Source organism: Crocuta crocuta, unplaced genomic scaffold (assembly GCF_008692635.1).
Source record: "Crocuta crocuta isolate KB4526 unplaced genomic scaffold, BGI_CrCroc_1.0 scaffold279, whole genome shotgun sequence".
NCBI classification, from domain to species: domain Eukaryota; kingdom Metazoa; phylum Chordata; class Mammalia; order Carnivora; family Hyaenidae; genus Crocuta; species Crocuta crocuta.
Window position 1 is genome coordinate 3,989,721 of NW_027551570.1, and position 16,258 is coordinate 4,005,978.

Genomic DNA, 16,258 nt, shown 5'->3' on the forward strand with positions numbered 1-16,258 from the left:
AGCTTCTGAAGTTGATTTACATTTCTTCAGTAAGCCTGAGATTTCCTCTTTTCAGGGCACTGTTCATGAGCTCCATTAAGGAACCAACTTATTGGCTGATCCTCCAACCGCCACCTACAGCCTCACCAGCAAAATGGGATCCAATATTCCTAACCCAGTGGGCACCCAATTCAATGTCTATTTTCTGATAAATACCATAAATATACTACTTCCTGGAACCTGGAGAGCCCATCTCCTTTTTGTCAAGTCAAAAGACCCTGGATAAGGAAGAGAAATCATCTCTGACAGTCAAGGATGATGGCATGTGTAGGGACAGAAAGTCAAAGGAACTGAAAAAAAACGAAGAGGCTTCAGGAATTTCTCAAGTTCCTCAGTTTTAAGGGTTTGTTTTTGTTTTCTCTTTAACATCATTCAGAGCCTTTCCTATCATTAAGAAGAAAATAAAGGTCTGTGTCTGAAATATAAGCTTTTGTATTTTATTTTACATCTTTCTACCAATGAAGAATGTTGCCATTCCACGAGATTTCTTGCTAACAATGGCCAGTAATTTGAGAGAAAGCCCCCTTTATAGTGGCGAAGGCACATCGTCTGAGCAGGCACCTGGGGAGGAATGTGTCATAAAGGCACATTCCTCATAATCAAGGATAATTCAAAAGGGAAACAGTGACCGAACATCCATGGGAGCCAACAGAAGCCTAATCCTGAGCCCAGCTCTGCAGACGGGGACACAGGCTGCTGCAAAGCCAGGGCAGATGCCAGGGAAGGGACCAGCCACAAACCGAACAGAAGTCCAGTCCAGAGCTTGGCATCTGGGTTCTTCAGCTGCCAGCCTTGCCTCGTGAGTAGCCACAATGTCTGGCTCCTGTGCAGGAAACGACAGAGGATGAGGCTAAAGGGGTCCATGCTCTGTCCTGCCAGCAACAGGGTGAGGCGGTGCCAAGAGAAGGCTGCATTGCCACACGGGTGCCAATGTGCCTTGGAACAGCTTTCATATTTTCTAAAGGGACAACAGAATTCCTGCAAAAAGAAAAGACCAGATCCAACACTCAGAACCATTTCTCCCATTTTCCTTTCTCAAAAAAAAACAAAAAACAAAAAAAAAAAACTCTTCCTGTCCACAATCCATTTTTTCACAAGGCTGATGTGGCTAGGTCCCTTTCTACATCTCCCCTACATCCCACAGCATATTAGAACCAAGCCGACAGTAGGTTTCACACACGTTACTAAAGTCCAGATTTGATTTCCCCATTGTTATTTGCCTTTATCCAGTTTCCAGAAGAAAGTATCAATAGAATGGGGTGGAAGGCTACTGGGGTAGCCTGAGAAACCATCTTGGTTATGAGTTGGTCAGCCATTCTGACCCTGGGGATTTGTAGGAGGCTTTCAAAGATCCAGTGATCTTTTTGTAAGGAAGTTTTCTGTGGTTGTTCAACTGGGAAAACTATAAGGAAATGGGAGCAGTAAAATGTCAGCAGAAGTGAAATATGCCACCTAGACTCCAGGATTTCTTGAAACATTAGAAATCAGAAAAAGGTGGGGGGAACCCTTTGTTGATTCATGTTAGATGTCCATTCTCATTAAAAGAAGAAAATAAAGAAGCTGGTGGAGGACTCAGAGACCCTTCACTGTCCCACCCAAATGAGTGCTCAGACTTGTCAACCTGAAAAACTCAAGCACAGAATATTTTTGGTAAGAAAAGGCAAAATCTCTTGTCATCAGAGGGAAGACGTTGATTTTGTCACTTCACCCAGGCCTGACAGAAGATAAGTGAATTTGGGAGTATAATAAGCAAGACTTTCCATATAAAAAGCAAGGGCATTTTATTTACCGGTGGGATGTTACCAGGCTCTCATTTTCCTTCTTAAAAATCTAGTTTAATAGATATGAAGGTCAAACATTAAATCTTCTTAACTATTCTTACATGACGTCTTGTATATTCATGTTTCTTTGGTGGAATAGATGAGTGATTGATAAATAAGACATAGGGACAGGCCCTCAATATACTAATATGCAATTCTTATAAAATTATTGAGAGAAACAAAGCTCTTCAAGGTCACTGTGAGTATCTCACTCTTCCCCACCTTGGACCAAATGGCACACTCTTCTCGGTTCTCTCTTTTTACTGTTTCCTTCCCATCAGTGGTACTTGGGCGTGATGGAAGGATTATTTCTCTTTCTCAGACTGACTTTCCCCACCCACCATCTGTTCAAGGCTCAGTGTAAGTAAGTTATGAAACTTTTTCGGAAATCTTTATTTTCCCTCTGGTTCTTCCATCATCATGGTCTCTACCACAAAGCTCAGCATCTGATTATATTGCCTCATAATTTAGTAGTTCTCACGTAAGGATTATTTATACAACGGTGATCTTCCGGGAGGAAGGGGTCATGATTTCTAGTTTCCTTTTATCTTACAAAACATCTGGCCCAGGGCTGGGCCCTTGATAACAAGGAAATTATGATAACTTGAAATTTTAGGAAAGATTACTTGCTTTTCAAATTAAACTATCTCTAGATGGATTTTTATCTCTATAGAGATATGAAAAATAAAGCTTTTGACAAGACAAGCTTTACAACTCTGTCACAAATTAACACTTTATGAGAATTAATATCATGTATGAGGTGCTGACTATGTATACAGAAGGCTGGTGTTCAAAGTAGAGTAACCTGCATTAAGCTTACATTCAGAGGCCAGGATCACAATTACAGCTGCTTATGAGTTGGCCCCACCTACTGACTATGAAACAAGGATACGGCACCTCAGCGGGTTGGCTATCAGCACAGTCTCTAGAATCCTGCCAAATAGTATTCCATAGTCCACATAAATAGGACTTCTCTTTGTTTAATGGCACCGAAGTCCCTCTAAACAGCATCTTTGGAAAGTGCCTCAAGATGTTTCTCCTGAGGCGTTCCCAGAGCTGTAGTTCACCTGGAAGTTTTACTTTACTATNAGCACCTCAGCGGGTTGGCTATCAGCACAGTCTCTAGTGCCAAATAGTATTCCATAGTCCACGTAAATAGGACTTCTCTTTGTTTAATGGCACCAAAGTCCCTCTAAACAGCATCTTTGGAAAGTGCCTCAAGATGTTTCTCCTGAGGCGTTCCCAGAGCTGTAGTTCACCTGGAAGTTTTACTTTACTATATAAGGGGAAAAAAGGAAATCAAGAAAATCAAGAGTAAATGCTAATTTAATGCCCACATTGTCTGAGGACTGTTCCTGTTCAATGTTTAAAGAGATTTTATTTTATTTTAATAATAGCATCACATTAAAAGCCAACACCAGTCTGCATAATTAATGGCTACTGACTAGAACAAAAAGAACAAAGAGGAGCCAATGAAAATTGTTTTAAGCACTTCCAGCAATATCAACAGAAAGATTTATTCAGAGAGGATGTGAGTATCAATGTCATTTTATGTCAGATGTCAACGTGTCAAAAATAATTGTGTTTTGTTGCAATAATAAAATAAACCCCCTTCTTTTGTTTTCTTTCTTCATAAATACACATACCACATAAAGCAAGCACTTCCCAACCGTGTCTTTCTGCTCAGAAACAATATTTACTCTCCTGGTATAATTTGGGTACCTGGTGGTACAAAAGATGTTACAGGCCATTCAGCTTTTAACTGTCCATGGGAAAACGTAGACAGTTGCTAGGCTGTGAAGAGACTCCTAAGCGGGCATTTCTTTCTTCTTTCCTTACTCCAGCTGCCCCCTAACCCTGACCCACCACTTCATAGTAGAGGCACCTGTTTTACAACAATTGAAGAAAAGCTGCTCTTTAAAAAGTATAGTCTACTAGCATGCTTCAACATAGCCACTCATAAGTTTATGCATCCTTCGGTCCCTCGACAAGGTATTTGTTTGAGGTGGACATAGGCACAGCCAAGATGGCAACTGAGAGAATCCTTTCAGGGGCACCTATCAGATTCAACCAACACACGACACTGGCATCCTGTTCGTAGGATCCTTCTTTTCCTCACTAATCATTCCAGTCTTTTGCAAGGGCCTTGTGAGTGAATGAAAATGCAACTCATATACGTACTTTCACCAAGAAACAAAACAGGGCTTTAATAAAGAAAGTTTTTTGCTGGCTTTTCAAATTGGCCCAGTGTGGATTTTTGCTTGCTCTGTATCATGGGAAATAAAGCTTTAGGAAACACAAGGATACTCACACCTCTGCCAAAAATTAATATATTTTTTAATGGTAAATTAACACCAAAAGTTTTATACATATTAGTGATGGTCTGACCTCCAACTGTTCACAGTCATGTCCAATCCACACACACAGAAGGAGAAAATCTGTCTGCGATGAATGTTCAATTTGTTCAATCCCCTGGCATGTCTTTTCAGCTGCTAATGGTGCTCTGTGAACAGATGATGACTTTAGTGGAAAAGGAAAACCAACAGGGATAAACTACTTTAAATTTTTTGAGGTGGTAATTTGTAATTTAGGTATGCCTAAACCATTATGTTTACTAGAATACATCAACGTATGTGTAATTTTAAAGCCACAGCTCACTCCCAGGAGTTGATAATTTTAAAAATAAAATCTTCTGTTGTTTGAAACACTGTGTCTGCCATGTTAGAGGCTGAATCTTCCAATTCAAATGGACAAACATGTACTGAATACCTACAATATCCCAGATTTTTTAAGGGTTTTATTGTTTGGCAGGGGAGAGGGGCAGGGGGGTAGGGAAAGGGAAGTGGGTTGATAGCAAGTAGTTGCAAAAGTGACATGGTCAGTTTGATAAAATTCCATTGAGAGCCTAGAAGTATGGGACCCAATCCAGTTCCATACACAAAAACTCTTCTGCAATTAGAAACTATTCTGAAATCCGTCAAAGTGCAAGTCCAGGCCAAGTAACCAATAAGAAGATGGCCATCCCATCAACTTTCTATATGTTCTTTCTCTAGGAAATCCTTTTTATTGCAACGGAAACAACAAAGCAACCTCAGATGGGGAAGACGGAAGCCTGAGTTCACTACCAGCCCCATAGCAAAGGGAGACCCAGCAGTGGCAAAAAAAAAAAAAAAAAGAAGAAGAATAAAAGACAATTAGCCCTGTCTCTCCAGAGAGACTTAAAACAACACAGAATCAGGTTTAAAGATTTACACTTCAGTCCCATAAAATCTCAACTTACACATTATTTGGTGTTGGGAATTGTTGGGAATTTCTCCTCTGAATAGATGTTTTGTTATTACAAAATGTATACATCAGGGAACTATTTCAATAATCACCATTTTTAATTAGCATTTATGGAAATTTAAAAAATTATACATTCATAAGAAGGATTTTTTTTAAATCCAGTAACCACACATTTGGCTCTAGAAGTTCTCCTGCTCCTCTCCTAGCTCAATGGGTGGTGGCTTCTTGTGACTCCTTTGCTGCCCCCTCCTACTCCCCTGACTGCTTATTGTCAGAGTCACCCAGTGCTCGGGCCTAGGGCCTCTTACCTTTTCTACCTACACTCTTTCTCTGGCTTTTAAAATACCATCTCCATACTAATTACTCCTTAATTTATAGTCTCTCCAGACTCCTGCTCTGAGCTCCAGCTGCCTTCTTCATATTATCACTTGTTGTCTAAACTCAACACCTTCAAAACTCCTGTTCTTGTTGCCCAAACCTACTACACTCAAGGTCTTCAGATCACGTGGTGACAGCTCCATCCTTCCATTGCTGATATCATCCTATTGTGTTAGCACATTCTGTTGACTGAAGCCTCAAAGTATTCTAGAATATAACCACTGCTTACCACCCCTGCCACCACCACCTAGACCAAGCCACCATCATCTCTTGCCTGGATGCTATAATGTCTCTTCCTAGGTCTCCCTGCTTCTAGCCTTGCCCTTATGTCTGTTCTCAACACCACAGAATGATCCCTCTAGAATGTGAGTCAGATTGTGTCCCTCGTCAGCTCAGAAGCCTCCAGTGGTTCCCATCTCACTTGGAGGAAGAACCAAAATTCTTTTAATAGTCCATAAGACCCATTAATCTGGCCATCAGTTACCTCCCTAAATTCATCTGCCCCTACACTCCCACTCCATTCCCACCCCTCAGACTCCTTTGGCTCCTAGCACTTGCTAGGTATGTTCTTCCCTGGATGTCCACCGTACCAAGTCTCTCGTTTCATTTTTTTTTCTGCTCTCGTATCACTTTCTTAACAAGGCCTACCCTATTGTATTTAAAATTGCAAACTTCCCCTCCACGCTATTCTACTTTCTTTTTCACTATGCCATTGTACATATGACCTAACATGCTATGTAATTTATGTGTGTGGTATGTTTATTGTTTAATATCTGTCTATCCCTTTAGAATATAAGCTATACAAGGCAGAGATCTTTATTTGTTCATTTCACTTATGTGTTCCAAGCACTTACAACAGTGTCTGGCTCCTAGAAGGTATTCAACAAGTATTTTTTTTTTTTAATGAATTTCATTTGACAAATGTAGACTGAATCCCTAAACTCTCCCAGGCATTGGGCATGTGTTAATGATTCATGTCCCTGTCCTCATGGAGGTTATATCTTAGTGAGGAAAGAGATAAAATTAACAAGTAAACTAATAAGTTAATTTCAGATGGCAATAAATGCTGTGAAAGTAGCCAGGGTAATGTGAGAGTTATGGAGAAGCAACTGTGAATAAAATAATCAAAGAAGTTTTCTCTGAAGAAATGACACTTAGGTGGAAATCTGAATAATAAGAGGGAATCAGACCACAAAGATCTTGGGAAAGAACATTTCTAGGCAGAGGTGACAGATCAATAAAAGACCTAAGGTAAGGATGACATTGCCTATCAAGGAGTAGAAAGAAAGGTAACATGATTGATGTAAGTCAATAGAGTAGATAGGTAGAGGACGACTTTGAAAAAATAGACAAGGGCCAGATTGTGTAAGCTTTGTATACCATGTATGCCAGAATTTTGGTCTATGTGCAGAAAGTTGATCAATATTATAAAAATGTTACTCTGGTTACTTTGTGGAGAATGGATTGAGGAAGGAAATCAGCTAAGAGTCTATTGCAAGGTGAGAGGTTTATACTTCTTTCAATATGGTGCATTCGTTATTCTGGGATAAAAATGGTCCATCAAAAAATAACTTCTGCAGGGTATATTATAATAAACATCATTTTATATATGTTGTTGATCTTACAAGAAAATAAAGGAAACCCACTAAAGAAAAGCAATTAACAGTAAATCAAAACCAAGGTGGTAAGAAAATGTGGAGGTCAGGACAGTCCCGAGGGTAAAAGTCAGCATGTGAACCTAGAGATGTGGGAACTAACAGTTACTCACAGGATGACAGAACAGGCCTCAAGCCTGTGCAGTATAGAGGCTGAAATCAGACTCCTACTTCAAATAGGCCACACTCCATGAAAGGATGAATGAGGAGAATAATCCATTTGCCTGCCCCAAAGACAGTGATCAGGAAAGGCTGTCTGATCCAATCTTGACTCCAAGAACAATTACAGTAGAAATAATAGTCTCTCTAAATTTTGTAACACACTCCCTCCAAATGTGCCTACAAGTGAAATTTATTTATATGAGCTGCACAACTGAAATGGATATAGATACATAGGTATAGATTCAGGTACAGATATAGATATATAGATATATCTCAGAACAGAAAGGGAAAACAATTCTAAAATTAATTGCATCAAATATAGTAGCTTTGAGATACACAAAGTGAATAAATTCACATTCTAGTGGGAGAAATAACAAATTTACCTTAGTAATTAAAAGCTCAAAATTAGTAAGGATATAAATTTGGATAACAAAATTAACAGACTTGACTTAGGAGCCCTGCTCTAAATAATAAGAAAGTCACATAGCCTCAAACACATGTGGAGCATTTATAAAAATGATCAACTATCAGGGCACAGAGTATCAACGAACTTTTTAAAAAATCATCAAATATTTCATACTATGTCACTAAAATATAACAAGAGGATAACCTTTTTAAAGTTAGTTTATGACACTTAAAATGTACTTAAAATTTACTCACAGATCAAAGAAAAATTTTAAACACAAGCCAAAATAAATAAGATGCATAGCTACTTTTTAAAGTTTGTGATAGGGGCGCCTGGGTGGCTTAGTCGGTTAAGCGTCCGACTTTCGCTTGGGTCATGATCTCGCGGTTCGTGGGTTCGAGCCCCGCGTCGGGCTCTGTGCTGACTGCCAGCTCAGAGCCTGGAGCCTGTTTCAGCCTGTGACTCCCTCTCTCTCTGACCCTCCCCTGCTCACGCTGTCTCTCTCTCTCTCTCCTAAAAAAATAAATAAATAAAAAAACATTAAAAAAAAAATAAAGTTTGTGATAGAAAAGCAAAAAGGCTGAAATTTAATAAAATATCCAAAGTAAAAGTTAAAAAATAAAAAGAAAATTAATGTCAGTAAAGTAAAAGGAAGAAAAAAACTAAATAATACAAAGTAATCATTATTAATTAATTTAATTAATCATTAATTAATTAATTAAAATGGGATACAATGACAAACAACAATGCTGAACAAGTCAAGAAAAAAGAGGATAAGTAAACAATATTATGAATGAAGATAGAGTTACAGAAATTAAGACTCAGACAATTAAAAAGACAATCAGAATACCATAAACAACATTAGGCTAATAATTTAAAATTTAAGTGAAATAGACAAATTCTACCAAAAATATACATCCTAATAAAACTGCCCCTAAGAAGAGGTAGAAAATATCAATAATCCTATAAACCTTTTTAAATATTGTCTCCATTTTAAAATCTTCTTCCCAAAACCACCAGGCTTAGATGATTTTACAGCGAATTCTGTTGAAACTCCAGGGAACAAAAATTTTAACTTCTACAGAGAACACAAAAAAGAGGAAATAGTTCCCAACTCCTTTTATGAAGCTAGTATACTCTTCATATTGAAATCATAAAAAGCCCCAATAGAAAAGGAAAATACAGGTCAATGACATTCATGAATCTGGATGCAAAACTCTGAACAAAATATTAACAAATTAATTCCAGCTTTTTAGTTTTTTAAAAATATAGTGCATCTTGACCAAGTTGAGTTTATCCCATGAATACAAATCTGGTTTAATTATATAAAATGTTATAACCCATTACAATTTATAAAAGGAGGAGGGGGAGAAATGTGATAATCTCAATGCAAAAAAGCATTTTAAAAAGTTAACACCAATTCATGAAAAAATTAACAGCAAAGTAGAAAATGAAGGTAGCTTTCAGCTACCTTCAGCAGAAAAAGGGTTTCTACAAAAGCCTACAGTACACAAAACATAAAATAAAATATTGGAATCATTGTCTTTAAAATTCTAAAAAGAAATCCTCTCTAATAATCCTAGTCACCAAAATGTGAAACAGTATTTTTTTTTAATTTAAGAAAGGATACAAGTTTAGAAAGCAAGAAGAGAGACTATAGTAATTAACATATGATAGGATTTTTACATAGAAAACTCATCTACCAACAAATTATTTTATTTTATTTCTTTTAAGTTTTTTCATGTTTATTTATTTTTGAGAGAGAGAGACACACACACAGAGCAAGTGGGGTAGAGCAGAGAGAGAGAGAGAGAGAGAGGGAGGGAGACATAGAATCCAAAGTGGGCTCCAGGCTCTGAGCTGTCCACACAGAGCTCGAAGCCAGACTCAAACTCATGAACCATTAGATTGTGACCTAAGCCAAAGTTGGATGCTTAACCGACTGAGCCACTCAGGCACCTCTACCAACAAATTATTTTAAAGGACATTTTAAATACGACATTTACTTAATATACAAAAATTAATTACATTAATAAAATTAAGTAAAAGTTAGTAAATAAAAATTAGTAAAATAAAATTAGTTACATCAACCAGCAACAAACACACAATGTGAATTTTAAAAAGACCCCTTACATGCTGAAATATTTATAGATGAAATAATATAATATCTAAGATTTGCTTTAAAAATTTTTTTAATGTTTTATTTATTTCTGAGCGAGAGAGACAGAGCGAGCAGGGGAGAGTCAGAGAGAGAGAGACACACAGAATCTGAAGCAGGCTCCAGGCTCTGAGCTAGCTGTCAGCACAGAGCCTGATGCACGTCTCGAACCCACGAACCATGAGATCATGACCTGAGCCAAAGTCAGATGCTTAACCAACTGAGCCACCCAGGCACCCCTAACATTTGCTTTAAAACAGTATCGAATAGGAGAATGGATGGAGGTATGAAACAAGATAGGACATGTAATGAAAGGTGTTGAAGCTAACGAAAACATGGGTTAATTTCTTTTAACCTGGAGTAGAAAAAACTTTCTTATTTGCTCACATTAAACAAAAAGTTTTCATGGCAAAAACAACAAAAAATACCATAAGTCAAAACACAAGTCTCAAACTGGAAAAAAGAGAATCTGTAACACAACACAAAGGCCAAGTTCCCCAACATGCAAAGAGAAGTTGCGTGTTGAGAAAGTTGAGAAGTTGAGAAAACCAAAACTCCAACAGAAAAATAGGTAAATGTATACATAGGCAATTCACAGAAATGGGAAGATACTCAGTCTTGCTCATAGAAAGAGAAAAGCCTAAATCAATGGAATGGAGAGTTAATAAAAAGATAGACAGTATCAGTAGACTAAAGAGATCAGCTCTGTCCAAATGTATCTAAAAAGTCAATGCAGTTCTAATCTAAGTCCAAACAGAGGTTTTCAAGGAACTTGATCTGCCATTTAAAAAATGTCTACCAAGGGGCACCTGGGTAGCTCAGTCGGGTAAGCATCCGACTTCAGCTCAGGTCATGATCTCATAGTTTTTGAGTTCAAGCCCCACGTCGGGCTCTGTGCTGACAGCTCAGAGCCTGGAGCCTGCTTTAGACTCTGTGTCTCCCTCTCTCTCTCTGCCCCTTCCCTACTAATGCTGTCTCTGTCTCTCAAAACTAAATAAACATATTTTAAAAATGTGTACCGAAGAGCAAAGGACCATGAAATCACAAGAAACAATGAAATGGAGGAAATGGTCCTAGTAGAAGTCACATATTAAAACCATAGTAATTAACATAGTTTTGGCATAGAAATAGACATGTAGACCAAATGAACAGTTAGACCAAAACAGACCAAAATATATTTGGAAACAATTTATGAGAGAGGTAGCACTGTATATCAAAGAGGGAATAATAGACTGTAGGTATCTACCACAGAGGAAAGCAAAATAAAATGGGATCATTACTTTTGCTGTAGACAAAACAGCAATTCTAAGATGAATGAAAACTAAAATGTAAAAAACAAGACATTAACGGTTTTAGAAAAAGATGCTATCTAAATGACCTTGGAGTTGGGTAGGATTTCTTTTTAAAAATATAAAAATCACAAATCATAAAGTAAAAGTAACAAATTTGACTCCATTAAAGTGAAGAACTTCTGTTCATCAAATGATACCATAAGGAGAATAAAAATATAATCCACAAATTGGAAGGAGATATTTGTATCATATGAAAAACAGAAAAGAATCAGTAAAGAATAAATAAATAAAGAATCTTTATCATCAAAAAGTGAAAACTTAAAAAGTAAACCAAAATACCATATAAGTCAGAATAGGTTAAAATATGCTAGAGCAACAAATAAACCTAAAGATCTTGGTATATATCTTGTTCACAGATTGTCTATTGCATGTTAAGCAACTCTTCTGGGCAGCTGTCCTTTATGAAGTGATTCAGTGATGCAAGCTGTTCCAATCTTGTGGCTCCGGCATCTCTACATAAGCCTCCATGGTCATTTTGTCAGGAGAAGCTAGAGCTCAGCAGTTATGCACCAACCCTTAAATGCTCTGGTTCTTCTCATGGCCTACTGGCCAGAGCCATTCACATGATCCCACCTAATTAAGGAAGGGGGATGGGAAATCGGGGGTGCTGAGTGGGACTAAGAAATTCCTCTGGGATGGACATAAATGGACGCTTCATAGAAGGGAGAATGCAAATGGCCAAAGAAACACATGAGGAAGTGCTCCAATGTCAGAAGGGCAACACAGAATAAAACCCCTGACAGATACCATCTTACCCATACCACACTGGCTAAAGTCTTAAAATCTGACTATACCAAGTGTTTTTGACAAGACTGTGGAACAACAGACCATTGTTTGCTGGTGGAAATACACATCAGAACAACCATTTTGGCAAATAATTTGGTGTTTTCTTGAAAAGTTGGGCATGCACATAAACTGAAATCCATTCCTAAGAGGTCTTTAAAACTATTTTCTCTCCTAGCCTCAAAAGAATGTTTTTAATTGGGTCCTTCTAAAAATTGTCATCACCAGTTTGAACAGTCACAGAAGATATAATTTCTGACATGTTACAAATACTGAAATGTTTACATCACTTATAAATGTATCCAAAGGTATCTGAAAACCATAATAGTTTGATAAACCATGATAATTTCCAACATCCATTTAAATGTTACACATACTAGTTCTTCAAAGTCAGACATTTTACATCGTTCCAAATTTAATTTTCTGTTTATTTCATTGATCACTCTATCATAGTTCTCTGCAACAAAGATACATCTTTAATAAATTGAAATATATTTCTTCATTTTCTTCATGTTCTGCCCCAGGAGACTGGATGAGAGTGTTCATAGCATCGTGTATTGTGGCACCAAACAAACAGAAGAAAATGTTATCAGCAGGCAAGTATACCAACAAACTGAAGTTACTCACATAATAGACTATTACGCGACTCTGAAAAACTGGCAAACTATTGCTACAGGTATTAACGTGGATGAATGATATATAATTATAGTGGAAAAATTATCAAATCACATAAAAATACATAAAACAATATGATACCAGTTGTAAAAAAAAAAAAAGACCAAGTACAAAGCCAAACAATACATCACTGATAAACATCTCGATGATAGAACCATAACAAAAGGCAAAGAAGGATAAACCACAATCAGAACATTGGTTACATTCCTCCCACTGAAAGGCTGAAGCATGGATTTAGACCAGGTGAAAGGGGATTCCAGTGATATTTGCAAAGTTCTACTGCTGACACTGGATGTTTGTTTTACTACCTTTGTGTTATTTTTATGCATGAAATCTTTTCTAATGTTTTTAGAGAGGACATTGGTGGCTACAAAGGTAGTGACCAACCCATGATAAAGAGGCCCCCTTATGACCCAGATGATGTGCCTGAGAAATGTCATGCAGTCCTCCCGTCCAGAGAGGCTGTCCTTTCTGCCTGAGCACTCTATGTTGGGAGAGACAAAAAAAAAAGAGAAGACACTGTGCATATAATCTAACCAGCTCTCTGCTAGACAGCACTCACATCTGAGGCCTGGAGTTTTTGATCTGGTAGAACTAATTTTTTTCTATAAGACTTCATCTCCAGGGGCACCTGGTAGCTCAATTGGTTGAGCATCCCACTCTTGATTCGGGCCCTGGTCATGATTCCATGGTTCACGAGCTCGAGCTATTAGTGCAGAGGCTGTTTGGGATTCTCTCTCCCTCTCTCTCTCTGCTCCCCCACTCTCATGCTCTCAAAAATGAATAAACTTAAAAAAAAGACTTTATCTGCAGCTTTGATTGACATCATGTTGGTTCTTTTCAGCATTTGCTTGTCCACACGGAAATCTCCAGTATAGAGTATCATTTCCTTGTATACAAACTTGATTCATTCATGCATTCATTCACTCATGCATTCACTCATTCATTCAACAAATGTTTGTTTGGAGCAGATCCCACGAAGAACAAAAAACAGTTCTGTTTTCTTGAAGCCTATAGTTCGTGGGAATTTTAGTACAAGAAGTCAGGGTTCTTCAAAGGAAAGAATGAAGGGAAGGAATCATAGGCAGGGGAGAGAGAAAGGCAGGCTTTGTGAGAAAAGGAGATGCACAGATGTGAATAGTAAGGATTTTACTTCTTTATTCCCAAAGCACACCCATTTGGTACTTTCCTCCATAGTCCTCAGCTTTGCTGAGCCATCAACATTTTAAGGCATTCTTCAGAGACAGTGAGAAAGGAAGAGAGAACTCCATACTTGCCACTTGACCTGACATGCGTTCCGTATGAGTACCTCTCACATTTTGTGTTTTTGGTGTTGGAGTTCTTTCCCCAATGGTCTATTTCAAGTCTACCTCTTTAATCCTTCTTGGACCATGGACTCCTAAGGAAGCCTATGGACCCTTTCTCAGACTAATGTTTTTAAATGCATAAAATAAAATATATAGGATTGCAAAGGAGCCAGTTACACTGAGATGTAGTTCTAATCATGGACCTTCCTGAGAGGAGAGGACAGGCTAAGATAATAAAACCAAATGGAGAAAGCAGGGCCCATTCTACTCCTGGATGCTTTTACAAAAGGTAATTGGCTAGGGTATTGTGATTTAACTAGAGACAAATATATTTGCCTTGCCAGACAGAGAAACAAACTAACTCAAGAAAACTTGATTTAAAAGTGGAGTGGCTGATTGTCTATTTCCTAATAAAACACTGTAATCAAAAATGCTCCGTGTTGTACTTCAACAGTGTTTCATTTATCAAATGTTTCCAGAACATCCAATCCATTTCTTAATTTCTGTTGACTCTTTCATCATCTCCCCCCACCCACCCCTGCTTTATTCCAATCTTTGATCTAAGTCTTAGATGTTGACAAAGGATTTGGCTTTCCCTGCCTCACTGCTCAGGATTCCATCACCTCCTTATTAATGAAGCACACAGCACTGGAAGGGGACGTAATATAAGTATTCTCTATGTGAACAGTAAATGTGGCATCGGGAGCCTCATAGATTGCTTGATTGCATGCCTAATCATTTGTGGTAATTCATCCACTGGGCTTGATTTGGGGGGCAATGCTTTTTGACATGTGACATCTGACACTCATCACAACTCCGTGTCTTTACAGAAAATATTTGACAGTTATCTATATGCACCCATGTGATGAAATGTGGTCCCTGCATCATGTCTTCATTTGGGAAACTCCCCAAGCACCCCTTTAATAAAAGCCAACGATTAAAATATCTCCAGACCCAGGAGACAGAAACACCTTGCTGTCTGTGTTCTCAGTAATTGCCTTTTTCTCCAAAGAACTCAATCATCTACATCTATCATATAATATAGTTTCAGAAAAAAACAACTGTATTTCTTGCATTATGATATCCTTGCTGATAATTGATAACAGTTCACATAAATATTAAAATGCGTTATCCTCACCCTTCCCTCCAAATGAGGACTCCATAATATTCTCTCGCTCTCGCTCTCTTGCTCTCCCACACACAGGCACACACACCTTTCCCCAGCACCTTCTCCCCCTTTTCACCGAGAGTAGAGAGAGAAATAAAAAATTAAAAATATTAGATATTGCCTTTTGACTTGACTGCTAACACAATAAAGCCGCATTGTAAACCGAATCAACGGAGTCTGCTGTTCCTTATTGCTCTCTTTGCTGGTATTACTTCATGGATATTAGAACCCTTAGGGATATTGGAATATGAATAAAGATTTTTTTTTAAATCAGCTGGGTTTTTTCCCCCCTTGGTTCTGTTTCTAAAAATAATGCAGTTTGCAAAAACAGAAGGTTTGGTTTATAACACAAACAAAATTGTTACATTCTGAATGGGTTGTAAGTACCTGATTCTTTGCCTTTTTACTCATCCCTGCAAAAAAAAAAAAAATCTGCAAATCCATTTGCTAACCAGCTGTACCTCTGTGCGAAACAGATAACAACCTGTGCAAGCCAGGGTTTGCTGTGAATCGGTGCTGATAGGCCCGAGTCTCATAGCTTTTTTTAAATGCTAATGACAAGAAACATTTCCGAAGCCAAAACGCTCTTGTAGATCTGTCTTCCTCTATTATGACTGATATTTGCTTGTAAGTACATAGAACACTTGTTCCCTGGCCCTTATCTTCCGCGTTGCAGCACGCTGACCTACATACCATTCAGCACAATATGATGCACAAACATCTTCTATATAATTTTTCATTTTCGACTTAAAAACAGTAGAGGCAAAATAGGATTGCTGCAAATCTAACAAAGAGATGGCATTATTTCCAAATAAAAATGTGCAGTTTTCCAAAGAATTTATTTGTCTAGCAGCAGGAAGTTCATACATAGCAAGGCGGGGAAAGGGGTGTTGAATTGCGATTAGGAAGGAAGGGACTTAGGGAGAGAGACAAAATCCATCGTTCCTACTACCCGAGAATAATTAAGCTAACTTCTTTCTCACCACAATTCTAAGTTCAGCTTTTCTGAACCGTGTTTTTGCAGTGTCACGAAATGCGGCAGATATAATAATGCTGAAATATGTACGATA